Below are 12276 nucleotides of genomic sequence, written 5' to 3'. Positions count from 1 at the left end.
AAATTTTGGTCAATGACATGAGACAAAGTATATGTGAACTGCTGTATGAAAAGCGAATTTACTCTGTAAATCTTCACCCAAATCCTAAAAAAAAAAAAAAAAAAAAACCTTAGTCTTCTAGTCACAATATCCTTAGATGGGCCTTGTGGGAAATAACACCTATTTTTAGTTCATCTGTATCTTACCTGAGGTCTAAGGAAGTATGGGTTATCTCTCTATATTCTCCTTTATTTTGGCCCCTGTTTTATATTTGACAAATATTTATATAGTATGTAATTTGGGGTTGTTGCCTACTTTTGTTAATTTTGGCAGGTTTCAAAAGAAAGAAGTCTAATTTCTAACCAATAGTATCAAAAAGAGCTGTTTTTAATAATTTCCATGGCACTGTGATGGTGTGGGTGAAAATTGTAGTGTTTTCCTTGATGCCACTTCCCACTCCCACTTTGTATAGATGCCATATACTTGAGGGAATGATCTCAGTTTCAGCAGCAAGTCATGATCAGCTCAGCCAGCCTCCTCTTCTTGACTAGGGAGACTCAGGAACCCAGGCCTAAGGCCTAAACTGGTCAAGGCACAGCATATCCCTGAGTAAGAGACTTTGGATCAGTGAGATGTGAGATGAAATTTGCAGAGCTTCTCAGAAATCTTTCCTTCATCTTAAGAGAGAATACAAGAAAGAATAGTATCTTTGTTCCTCTTTTATTGTCATGTGTGGATGTGAGGCCCAGAAATGATGCAGCCACAGTGCTGCCGTATTAAGCAACATATGCTATAATCAGAGACAAGAAAAACAAAGAACAAAGAAACTGGACCTACTATATTGTGCTAACTCACAAGTTGTCCTATTTCTGGACTTCCAATTATTCTAAATAATACCAATACATTCCCTTATTGACTAAACATGTTGAGTTTTTAGTAAAAATATCTTAACTGAAAAATGTGGTAATATGATTCTTGTTCTGTCCACTTCAGTGGTAAGGGTACCTAGAAATATGACAAAGCAGTTCACATAACACAGTAGTAACAAATACCAACCTTATCTTGGATCCTAGAGCCAGAGCTTAGTTGTAGTTGAATTGATTTCAACTCGTGGTGACCCCAAGTGTGCAGAGTAGAACTGCTCCTTAGGGTTTTCAAGGCTATGACCTTTCAGAAGAAGATCCTGGTCTGTCTTCCTAGGTGCCACTCGGTGGATGTGAATTACCCACCTTTCCGCTAGTAGTGAAGTGTTGAAACATTTACACCACCCAGGGACTCGAGGATACATACACAAATGCTCCGGTGAAAACTTTTGTACTTTTTTTTTTCATTGTTAACAATTGTAAGCAAAGTAATTATAGATCAAAGACATCGTTGGCTCTACCTCTGTGATTTTAGTAATAACTATGATTATTGTGGCTAAGAAAAGTAATTCTTCCAGAAGTAGAGCCTCTATAATAAATATAAAGCAACCTACTGAATATAGTTCTTGCACTTCTACTGGGCATGATTAATGGGAGTAATAGCATATATAGAGACATTTGGGACTGTAGAATGGTTGGAGAGTTATAGGACGGACCCTATGTGACTAGAACAAGGAAATATAAATCTTTCACAGTCATTCCAATCCTTCTTCCATTATAGTTAACCCTTTGTTGAAGGATAATTTTGTCTTAAATAAAATAATTGAATTTAAAATAAAGTTTATTTTTCCATGATTAGAAAAAAACACTCTTATAGTTCCACTCTTGAATTTTTTAGTCATATAGTTACATTTATTTATTTATTTGTTTGTTTGTTCAACAGTCATCTATGGAGCACTGTTTGCTTGTCACTTTGTCAAGCACAAGGAGCTCAAGGGGAAGTAAGGACAGGAGGACACAGAAATAAATAAGAAAGAATCCCAGGCTTTGAAGAGCTCATGATCTCTGTGGATACAGACACAAAGAAAACCCCTTAGAAGGTAGTCATGGCAAAAACATGGATAAGAACATAGAAAAATGCAAACCCAAAGGCATATGACTTCTTGCATGCCATGTTTTTAGCTCTCAGCAAAGACAGACAGTAAAGAAGAGTTTTGCAAGAAACAAACTTCAAGTAATATGATGCAGATATTGACTTCCTCAGTCCAAATATACTGGGCAGTCCTCTGTCCAAGTATACTGGACAGTGACATTTGTATTTACTTTCAGGAGAAATAATTGTGAACTGCTACCCTATTGACAGACATTATCAACTAACCTGGATTCTCCTAATCCAAAAACTTTTCTCTACTGTTAGATAAATATGGAGGATGCAATGATTTCCTTAAGTAATAAGTAAATTATGCAAGTAAATTATGGCTGCAATGTTGTATTCAAACATCAGGGATTGAAAGATATTGAAGCTGCTTATATTCAGGAAATAATTCAGAATATCTAGTTCATATTTATGCATGTGGTTTGGAACTCTCTTTGACAGGTTTAGATTGTGTCTTCAAACTCTATTATGAACACAAGTGACTGTCAGAATGAAATTTACAGGGCATGGATTATTATATGTCTAGCTTTTGGATTATTTTTATCTTAGAAGCTAGCACAGCTTTCCTGCCCACGATTAGCGATGGACATAAAGCAATAGTGTTCTGGAGAAGAGCTAGCATATCTTTTGGTAACATCTTGTAACGGTAACTGGCATTCAGGGCAATTGATTCATCAGTAAGTGATTTGTCAGAATTTTACCCTGGAGAAGAAGTTAGAGCCATCACTCACATTGTGATTCACAAATCACAATGCCAAGCCTTATTAGATGATGATTGTATACTGTTTCTAAATTTCCAATCGTAGCCCCAGATTTTTCTATTGAAAATGAAAAACCACACAAGGAATGTGGAATTAAAGGTCAGGATAGCCTGCGAATGCTTTTGTGGGAGTGCTGACTGCATCCTTCCTGACTGAGCTCACAGTCTTGCATGGCCCCTTGCATCTGTGAAACTAGGTATAAGGAGAGAGGAAGCACTGCTTTTGGGGTTTAGTGTCCCAGTCTGCTTCCAGGTTTCCAGGTTTACATACTAGATGTGATTTTCAAATGTTTATAATTTCTGGGCATATCTAGAACAAATTCTAATTACAAAACTGTAGAAGATGCCATTAAATGTCAGTCTTTCCAACAAGGGGATTTCTTGCAACCTTCTCTAACCTGTTAGTAGGTCTCAAGGGGTCACTAATGAAGGTGCTTTCATAGGTAGGCTCCACACAAACACATTGGTCTGACTTCCAAATTGGTAGTGTAGCTAGCTCTGGCCCAAATATTCTCAAGAGGCCCACCACACAGGGAAACTCATGTCACCTTCAGCACCTCAGGTCAGGCTGTCTCCTTGTTGTAAAGAGGAATCTTTGCCATCTGTGGTTCCAGGGAACCTACTTTTACTAAAAGACCCCTTTTTCTGTTTCTCATCAACCTTCTAATTTTGAAATAGAAATGAAAGAAAACCTAAAGTTGGTCTGCAAGACTGTGGTTATAAATAGAAATCCCTCCATTCCACTAGCTAGACTGTGCCTGTCCACAGAAAGATGCCTATATCTTCTGTTCTGTGTGGAATGCCCTTCAGGTCTGATTTTAAAGTTGAGCAAGTGCTCAGGAGTAGTATATGAAGGAATAATCTATCGAGCTGGGAAAGCCACAGACACCTCTGTTCCTAGTTCACGCAACGTTTGAGAAAATCCTCCAAAGCCAGAGGGGACTTAAGACATGCAACCTGGTCTATACTAGCCCATCTCCATATGTTCCCTGTGTCTTGGTCCATCACTATCAGACTTTTTGTCTTCTCTGAACATAAAATTGACTTTACACCTTTGCTTCAGGAAGCTCTCCATTCTCTTGTTTTTGTCTGGAGAAATGACACTCAGCGCTAACATTGCATGCTCCTTGGTGAAGGTCTTCTGTTCCACAGAAATGAACTGTGCCCCCTGTCATTCTTTTACCAAAAATTATTATACAAATGGTTTTATCAGTGCCCCTTCTTTATTTCCTATAAAGCTTTGGCTGAGAACTTTATCTGCTGAAGCCTAGCCTGTCTCCCAGAAAATGCCCATGTACAAAATTCCTCTCGGTTAGAAAAGAGGGTAAATTTTATCTCTTTTGAAGAAGTAATATGCTTCCTCTTCCCATGTATCATATTTCCTTCTTTGCTTTAGCTTGCAGGAGACTTAAAACTAGGTTTTATGTTCCTTCTTCTCAATAGTAGGAGTTTAGTTTTAATATCTGATTTGCTACTCATCACCAATTGTTATCTATTTTCATTTCCATTTTGTTAAATTTTGTACTTGTCATTTTTGTGAACCAGATCAAATTATCTTTAGAAAGAGGTAGAGCAGAAACAAACAGAAGGTCAAAGTACTATTAGAATCATGCTCAGAGAACACATTTATGTGAATGAGCATAGGAAGTCGAGCTAGGTCGGTAGCCTCCCCAGGAACTACCTTAACTCGGTCAATTGATACAGCTTTGAATAACTAGGGAAGAGAGAATATTATTTTTCTCAAAATATTATTATTATTTACAAAATTATTCACAACTAGTTTTGGGATAAAAGCTAAATATCAGGCCATTTAAATGAAGGTATTAGAGGCTTAAGCAAGCACAGTAGAACAAAATCCAATTCTATGAAGTAGGGTAAAAAAGGGGAAGAAATTTGGAAACTGCAGGAGCCAATCAATTTGATGAGTGGCTCCACATTGAAGCATCTCTGGATTAAACTTTAGACTGTGGTGGGTAGAGGATTAGGCTGTGAAATTCTTCAACTCAGGGTCAGATACCTAGTTAGTTGGGAGCCAAGGGGCTAGGGTGGAATAGGGAGAAGAGAGCTCAATGGGTTCTGCTTAAGAGAGCTAGGACAAATACAGGCAAGAGAAGCAAGGCCGGGGTTTGACACAGAGAGTTGATACCCTCGTTTTCCCTACTGAGTTTTTTATTGACCAGTACCAGCTTGCAGTTCAGTCTAGTTACATTCAGATTTGTTCCTGATTCATCATTTTCCTTTTGGAGCTCCCTCTGAGTCTGAAGAATGCTGGGAACAGGTGGACCCTAGGGTTCAAGCATTTCTTATATCCTCAGGAGGCCCCAGTAGAGTGGCCACTGTTCTCACATAATCTCATTCTGACTATTGCCTCCTCATCCCTGCCAGCTACCTCTAAATCCTCAACCATCAGAACTGGGGAGTGGAAGGTGGAGGTGGAGGTCAGGGGGTGGAGAGCTCTTTTCCTCTTTCAGGTCTGCAGTGTCAGAGGTAGATGGAAAATAGCGAAAGGCAATCCTCATTCTCAGTTATGATTTAAGATTAGGCATGAATGCTTTAAATTATAATAATCTTCAGACAATGTCAAGTATTCTCAGAAAAATAGGCAAAACTCTTGTTTCAGGGCTAATACATCAAAAGAAAGAGCCTTAAAGGAGGAGACTGCCCATCCAGGAATGTCAGTCACTCTCTAAATGGACTTCCATTCTCTTGCCACCACCAATGACACGAACTGCCAGCTTCCTCCTTCCTCAATCTTCCTTTTCAAATCTGTGCTCCATAGGAGACTTACATTCTGCTCATTTATAATTCAGGAGGACAGCCCTCACTGGAGCCCCTGCTGCAGAAGATGATTGTTTCAACTGCAGCTTCTGATCTAGGAGGCAATGAGAGTTTCCAGAAACACTGTGCTTCTGACTGTCTATCTTCCCTTCTGCCTGTTTTTCAGATTCTACCTATCCCTGGATCCTAGCTGAAAGCCAAGAATACCAGAAAGATGTTTACTTACATTTTATTGACTATGCAAAAGCATTCATTTGTGTAGATCATAACAAATTATGGGTAACATAGAGAAGAACAGGAATTCCAGAACATTTGATTGTACTCATGAGGAAACTGTACGTGGAATGAGAGGCTGTCATTTGAACAGAACAGGGAGATACTGCATGAGTTGTGTCCTTTCACCATACTTATTCAATTTGTATGCTGAACAAATAATCTGAGAAGCTGGATTATATGAAAAAGAACATGGCATCAGGATTGAAGAAAACACATTAACAACCTGTGATACACAGATGACACAACTTTGGTTGCTGAAAGTGAGGATGAATTGAAGCACTTACTAATGAAAATTAAAGACTACAGTCTGCAGTATGGATTACCTCAACATAAAGAAAACAAAAATCCTCACAACTGGACCAATAAACAGCTTCACGGTGGATGGGGAAAAGATTGAAGTTGTCAAGGACTTCATATTACTTGGTTCTACAATCAACACCAATGGAAGCAACAGTCAAGACATCAGACGATGTATTACACTGGGCAGATCTTCTGCAAAAGACCTCTTTCAGGTGATGAAGAGCAAGCTGTCTCCTTGAAGACTAAGATGTGCCTGACTCGAGTCATGGTATTTTCAATCACTTCTTATGCATGTGAGAGCTGAACAATGAATAAGGAAGACCCCCCAAAAATTGATGCTTTTGAGCTGTGGTGTTGGAGAAGAATGCTAAGAGTACCATGGACTGCTAAAAGGGCTAACAGATGTCTCCGGGAAGAAGTGCAGCCGGAATGCTCCTTCGAAGCAAGAATGGCCAGACTTCGTCTCACCTACTTTGGTCATGTTGTCAGAAGGAGCCATTCCTTGGAGAAGGATATCATTGTGGGTAAAGTGGATGGTCAACCAAGAAGGGGAAGGCCCTCAAAGAGATGAATTGACATAGTGGCTGCAACGATGGGCTCAGGTGTAGCAAGGACCATGAAGCTGACACAGGACCAGGCAGTGTTTTGTTCTGCTGTGCATAGGGTCTCTGTGAGTCAGAGACAACTCGACGGCATCTAACAACAACAGCAACATCTATCTCTACCTTCAGCTGTATCGTTTGTGTCTCTTTAAGCATCCTTTTTCCCAGCAACTCCTGGGCTTCTCATCAAAGGACAGCAAGCCATCTTCATCTGCCACAGAAGTTACATGGAAATTTCTTCTCATCTTTTCTTTTCCCTTTTACTTACCCACTATCCACTAATATTTAAGTGAGTTATTTCCAATATCATTCTAGGTAGAAAATGTCTGTAAAGCATTTATTATCTCAATACTAATGCATAGTTCAAAGGTCAACTTTTATCATTAACTTCATCATGGTATATTTGTTAAAAAAAAAAAAAAGTATCTCTTGCAACATCTGAAATCAGAAATATGTTCAAACTGAAAAATTTCTAAAGTATTTATTTCCTTAAATTGACCTTCAAGTTTCCTTTGGATAGAAAAAAACAAGAGTGTCTTGATAATACATTATCTACTTAATTGGCTACTCAGAAGTCAACCCTCTGTCCTCTTCCCTATCAAACTCAGCCAAACCAAGGAACTAAAGGTGAAATGGCTAGACAAAAGAAGTAACATGTCCTATTACATAAAAAGCAGACTGCTAAGTCGCCTTTGAAGTGGAAATTACCAACTTTTTGTTCTCTACTCTAGTGTTTTTATGGATTTTATCTTGACATGCTTGCCCAATATGAATGCAAACGGTAGCAATGAGACATCCACATAGCAGGGCTCAAAAATGTCCTTGTAGCTTGGTTTGAAAAGTAAACTGATCCTGACTACTCACAGATTCACCTACTTGCAAAAATTTATTTGTAGCCTCAAATCAATATTTGCAGCCTTTTACAGTCACTGGTGAATATGCACAAAGCAGCAGAAAAATTGTGTTGCCCAAAGCAAATGTTCCCAGCTAAGGTCAAACAAAGAGTTGCTCTGTCTTTCTGTTTCAGTTTTCATGCTGTTGTTAGGTGTTGTGGAGTCAGCTCCAACTCTTAGTGATCTTATGTATTATAGAATGAACCATTGTTTGGCCCTAGGCAATCAGCTCTCATACAGTAAACAAATATCCTTTTCTTTGTCTATTTAGTGCCATGTTTTTCTATATTTTTGTACTTTTTTATGTGATATTTCTGTTTTAAATGGCCCCCAAGTGTAGTGCTAAAGTGCTGTCTAGTGTTCTTAAGAGCAAGAAAGTTGTGATGTCTTGCAGAGAAATCACATGTGTTATATAAATCTCTCTCAAGCATGAGTTAGTGTTGTTGGGTATGAGTTCAATGTTAACACATCAATATTGAATAAAGTGTCTTTTAAAAGAAACACACATACACAAGGTTATGTATTTATTGGTTGATGAAAATGTGATCAGAGATCTCCAGGAAACTAACCCTATATTTCCTCTAGGAACAATGGTTAAGTTTTCACTAATTCAGTGTTGCAGCAACTTTATAAAATATAACTACTATGAATACTGAGAATTGACTACATACAATATGAGAGGGGAAAGACAAAATTTTTATTTATTCTTCTAACATGGTTCATTCCAGTAGTGCTTTACTCCCAAAGACTATCCAGAAGTATTATGGTAGATCTGAATGATTAAGAAGTTCCTCTGGTTTAGCATATTGAGTTCATTTTGGATGTTAAATAAAATTGAAGTATGAAAAAACTTAAGTATTTATTTGCACAGTGTGATTCTGGCAATATGGTTAATGATTAGGCTACCTGGATTCTTTTCTAATATTGAAAAACACTCATATGGTTTTGTTCTTTTTCATAAAAACTTCTCCACATATAGTATATGAAACTATAACTAAATACATTGAAAAACATTTTTGATGGACATTGAACTCGAAATCTATTGCCCTCAAGTAGCATGACAACTCATTTTTGCAAACATTCTGACTTTATAAACATGAGGCTCATTTACCAGATAATCAGTTTTGACGTGGTTCCTTCTGAAGTGATACTAGTAGCTCACCCTAGAGTGTCCCTGTCAGGATTCATCCAAAGCATAGTGTGATACACAGAAAGAGATCAGGAATTTGAGAAATGTGGGATCCAGATTCCATTTCACATATTATTTAGAGCAGATCTGGAATAATTTAAATTGTTAAAGAAATAACTTCTTAGTTTTTCCCCTTTTTATAAACAGGAGAGATAGCCTTAAACTGCTAATCTTCTGAGATTGTTCAACCCCAGGAAATAATCAGGCATAGTGTGGTCATTTGCATTTTTGACGTGTATGGAACAGAAAGAAGGAATTGGAGGCATGGGGAAGGAAGATGAAATCTAACGTGGGAAAGTGCGTAGTCACTATTACTTACCCTGTGTTCTACTCTTACTAATGTCTTATTTATCAAGAACATGCATGTAAAGTAGATAGCTTGATATAATGATGGAGTTTATAAAAATGTACCATCTTTCCTTAGTTTAAGATGTGGCCAATTTAATTAGTTTTCTTAGAAAATGTTAGGAATATTACACTAAATGAATATGTGAATTATAAGGTGTATCCTTATTTCAGAAATATTAAAACGTGAAAAATATTTTTAGAATCCAAACAATATGATATTATTAATTCAATGTACAATTAATTCAATTGTACTAAATGCTATTAGGCTATAAGAAACATAAAATCGATTTGAGGAGATAAAACATGAACTATGAATCAATTAATAAAACCTAACACTCATATGGCTATTATACCAAAAATCTGGCTTAACCATTTTGAGAATGGATTTTTCTACAGGTTGTATCATTGAAACTCTGATTAAAGAAAAAAATTTGAAGAAAGATTTGAGATATAAGAAATAAGGAAAGAGATTTTCACACAAAACGTTAATCAAGAAAGACCATCCTACTGAAGTATCTTTTCACTTACCTGTATACATGTTCCTTGAACTTTGAAAATCAGAATGCTTTTAACATGTATCTTTGGAGAAAACATCCATATGTCAGGAGAAAATTTGGTTGCTCAAAGTCACAAGGTTAATCTAATAAAACAATTTATAAAATAATCTTGTTCTTCAGACAATAATTAAAGCATAAAAATAAGATGTAAAGGGGTATATTTAATAATATAAGGAGCCCTGGTGGCACAAATGTTAAGCACTTGGCTACTAACCAAAATGTTGTCGACTCAAACATGCTTAGTGGCTCCTCAGGAGAAAGACATGGATCTGCTTCCATAAAGATTACAGCAAAGAAAACCCTGTGGGGCAGCTCTACTCTGTCACAAAGGGTCACAAAGGGTCACTATAAGTCAGCATCGACCTGATGACACCCAACAACAGCAACATTGAATAATTAAAACTCCTCACACACATGCCCATGCACACTCACACAGACTCTCTCTTCATGAAAACAGATTAATTTAAGAGCTATTTGATGGTTCATAATAATTATACATATGTTCTATGTTCCCTTGGGATAAGGCTACCAGGGGAATTCACATATGTTCCTAGGGTATCTTAGCTATAATCCAAAGATTTTCTGTTTTTCTATAACCTGTATTTTAAAGTTATAGCATATGTAACAGCATAATCCTAATGGGTTTGAAAATATAGTTGGCAAGGCAACCAGGTAGCTGGAAGAGGTTGGGTTCAATAACATTGCCAAGGTAACCTCAATTAAACTTACAAAAAAATAGAAGAAGAAGAAGACAAGAAAAATCAAAAGCAGTGATATTCCAGTGTTTAGTGTTAGAAGACATCTTTGAATTCTTCTAGGTTAGTGTGACAGAATCAGAACAAATGACAGACTTCTGGAGGAGCAGTCTGGGCTTTGATATTCTAAAGAGTTGTCTGCATGATTCTAATGTGCAACCAGGATGGAGAATTGATCTAGATCAGTCTTCTTCCCTGTACATGAATTCTTTCTAGAACATCACTGATAAATGATCTTTCATATCTTTGTTGTATTGTTTTCCTTTTAGTCAGCTTTGTTGTTGTTTGCCGTTGAGTCGGCCCTGACTCATAGCGACCCCTCCTTGGGTTTCCGAGGCAGTATCACTACAGAAGTAGGATTGCCCAACCTTCCTTCTGAGGAGTGGCTGGTGAGTTTGAACCGCCAGCCTTCTGGTGAGCAGTCAAGTGCTTTAGGCACTATGCTACCAGAGCTTCTTAGTCAGCTTTAGTGAGATATAATTTACTTATAAAAATTTACCATTTTTAAGTATAGTTTTTGATAAAGTGAGTTTATCAAAATCATGATGTTATTGTTAGCTCCTGTTAAGTTGGCTCTGACTTACAGAGACTACAGCAGAACAAAACACTGCTTGGTCCTTCACATCCTCATAATCATTGCCATGTTTGAGCCCAGTGTTGCAGCCACTATGTCAATCCATCTCACAGGGTCTTCCTCTTTTTTGCTGACCCTCTACTTTACCAAGCATGGTAAAGTACTCCAGGGACTGGTCCCTTCCAGTAACGTGTCCAAACTACATGAGATGAAGTTTTGCTATACTTGTATCCAAGGGGCGCTCAGGCTGTATTTCTTCTAAGACAGACTTGTTCGCTTTTTTGGCAGTTCCTGGTATATTAGGCATTCCCTGTCAACACTATAATTCAAGTGCATCCATTCCTCTTCAGTCTTCCTTATTCATTGTATAGCTTCCACACACATGTGAGGTGATTGAAAATATCATGGCTTGAGTCAGGTACACCTTAGTTCTTGAAATGACGTCTTTGCTTTTTAACAGTTGAAAGAGATCCTTTGCAGCAGATATGTCTAAGGTAATACATTTGATTTCTTCACTGCTACTTCCAAGGGTGTTGATTATGGATGTAAGGCAAGTGAAATCCCTGACAACTTTAATCTTTTCTCTGTTTGTCATGATGTTGCTTATTGATCCCATTGTGTGGATTTTTGTTTTGTTTTTGCTGAGGTGCAAACCCACCAGCCACTCCTCAGAAGGAAGATCGGGCAATCTACTTCCGTAATGATACCACCTTGGAAACCCAAGGAAGGGTTGCTATGAGTCAGATGCAACTCAACAGCAGTGAGTGTGGTTTTGGTTTTAATCCATATTGCAGACTGCAGCTTTCAATCTTTTCAATCTTCCTCAGTAAGTGCTTCAAGTCACCTTCACTTTCAGCAAGAAAGGTTGTGTCACCTGCATATCGCAGGTTGTTGGTAAGTCTTCCTCCAATCCTAATACAAAATTCTTCTTCATATAGTCCAGCTTCTTGGATTATTTGCTCAGGATACAGATTTAATGAATACGGTGAAAGGAGACAATCCTGATGCACATCTGTCCTGATTTTAAACCACAGAGAATCCCTTGTTCTGTTGGGACAACAGCCTCTTCATCTGTGTGCGGGTTCCTCATGAGCACAATTAAGGGATCTGGAATTCTCATTCTCTGCAATGTTATCCCTTGCTTGTGATCCACACAGTCAAATGCCTTTGCATAGTCACTAAAACACAGGTAAACATCTTTCTGGCATTCTTTGCTTTCAGCCAAGATCCATCTGACATCAGCAAT

Source organism: Orycteropus afer, unplaced genomic scaffold (assembly GCF_000298275.1).
Source record: "Orycteropus afer afer isolate SDZICR_OR568_19922 unplaced genomic scaffold, OryAfe1.0 scaffold00011, whole genome shotgun sequence".
Lineage (NCBI taxonomy): Eukaryota > Metazoa > Chordata > Mammalia > Tubulidentata > Orycteropodidae > Orycteropus > Orycteropus afer.
The sequence above is the reverse complement of the archived record's forward strand: the minus strand, read 5'-3'. Positions refer to the sequence as shown.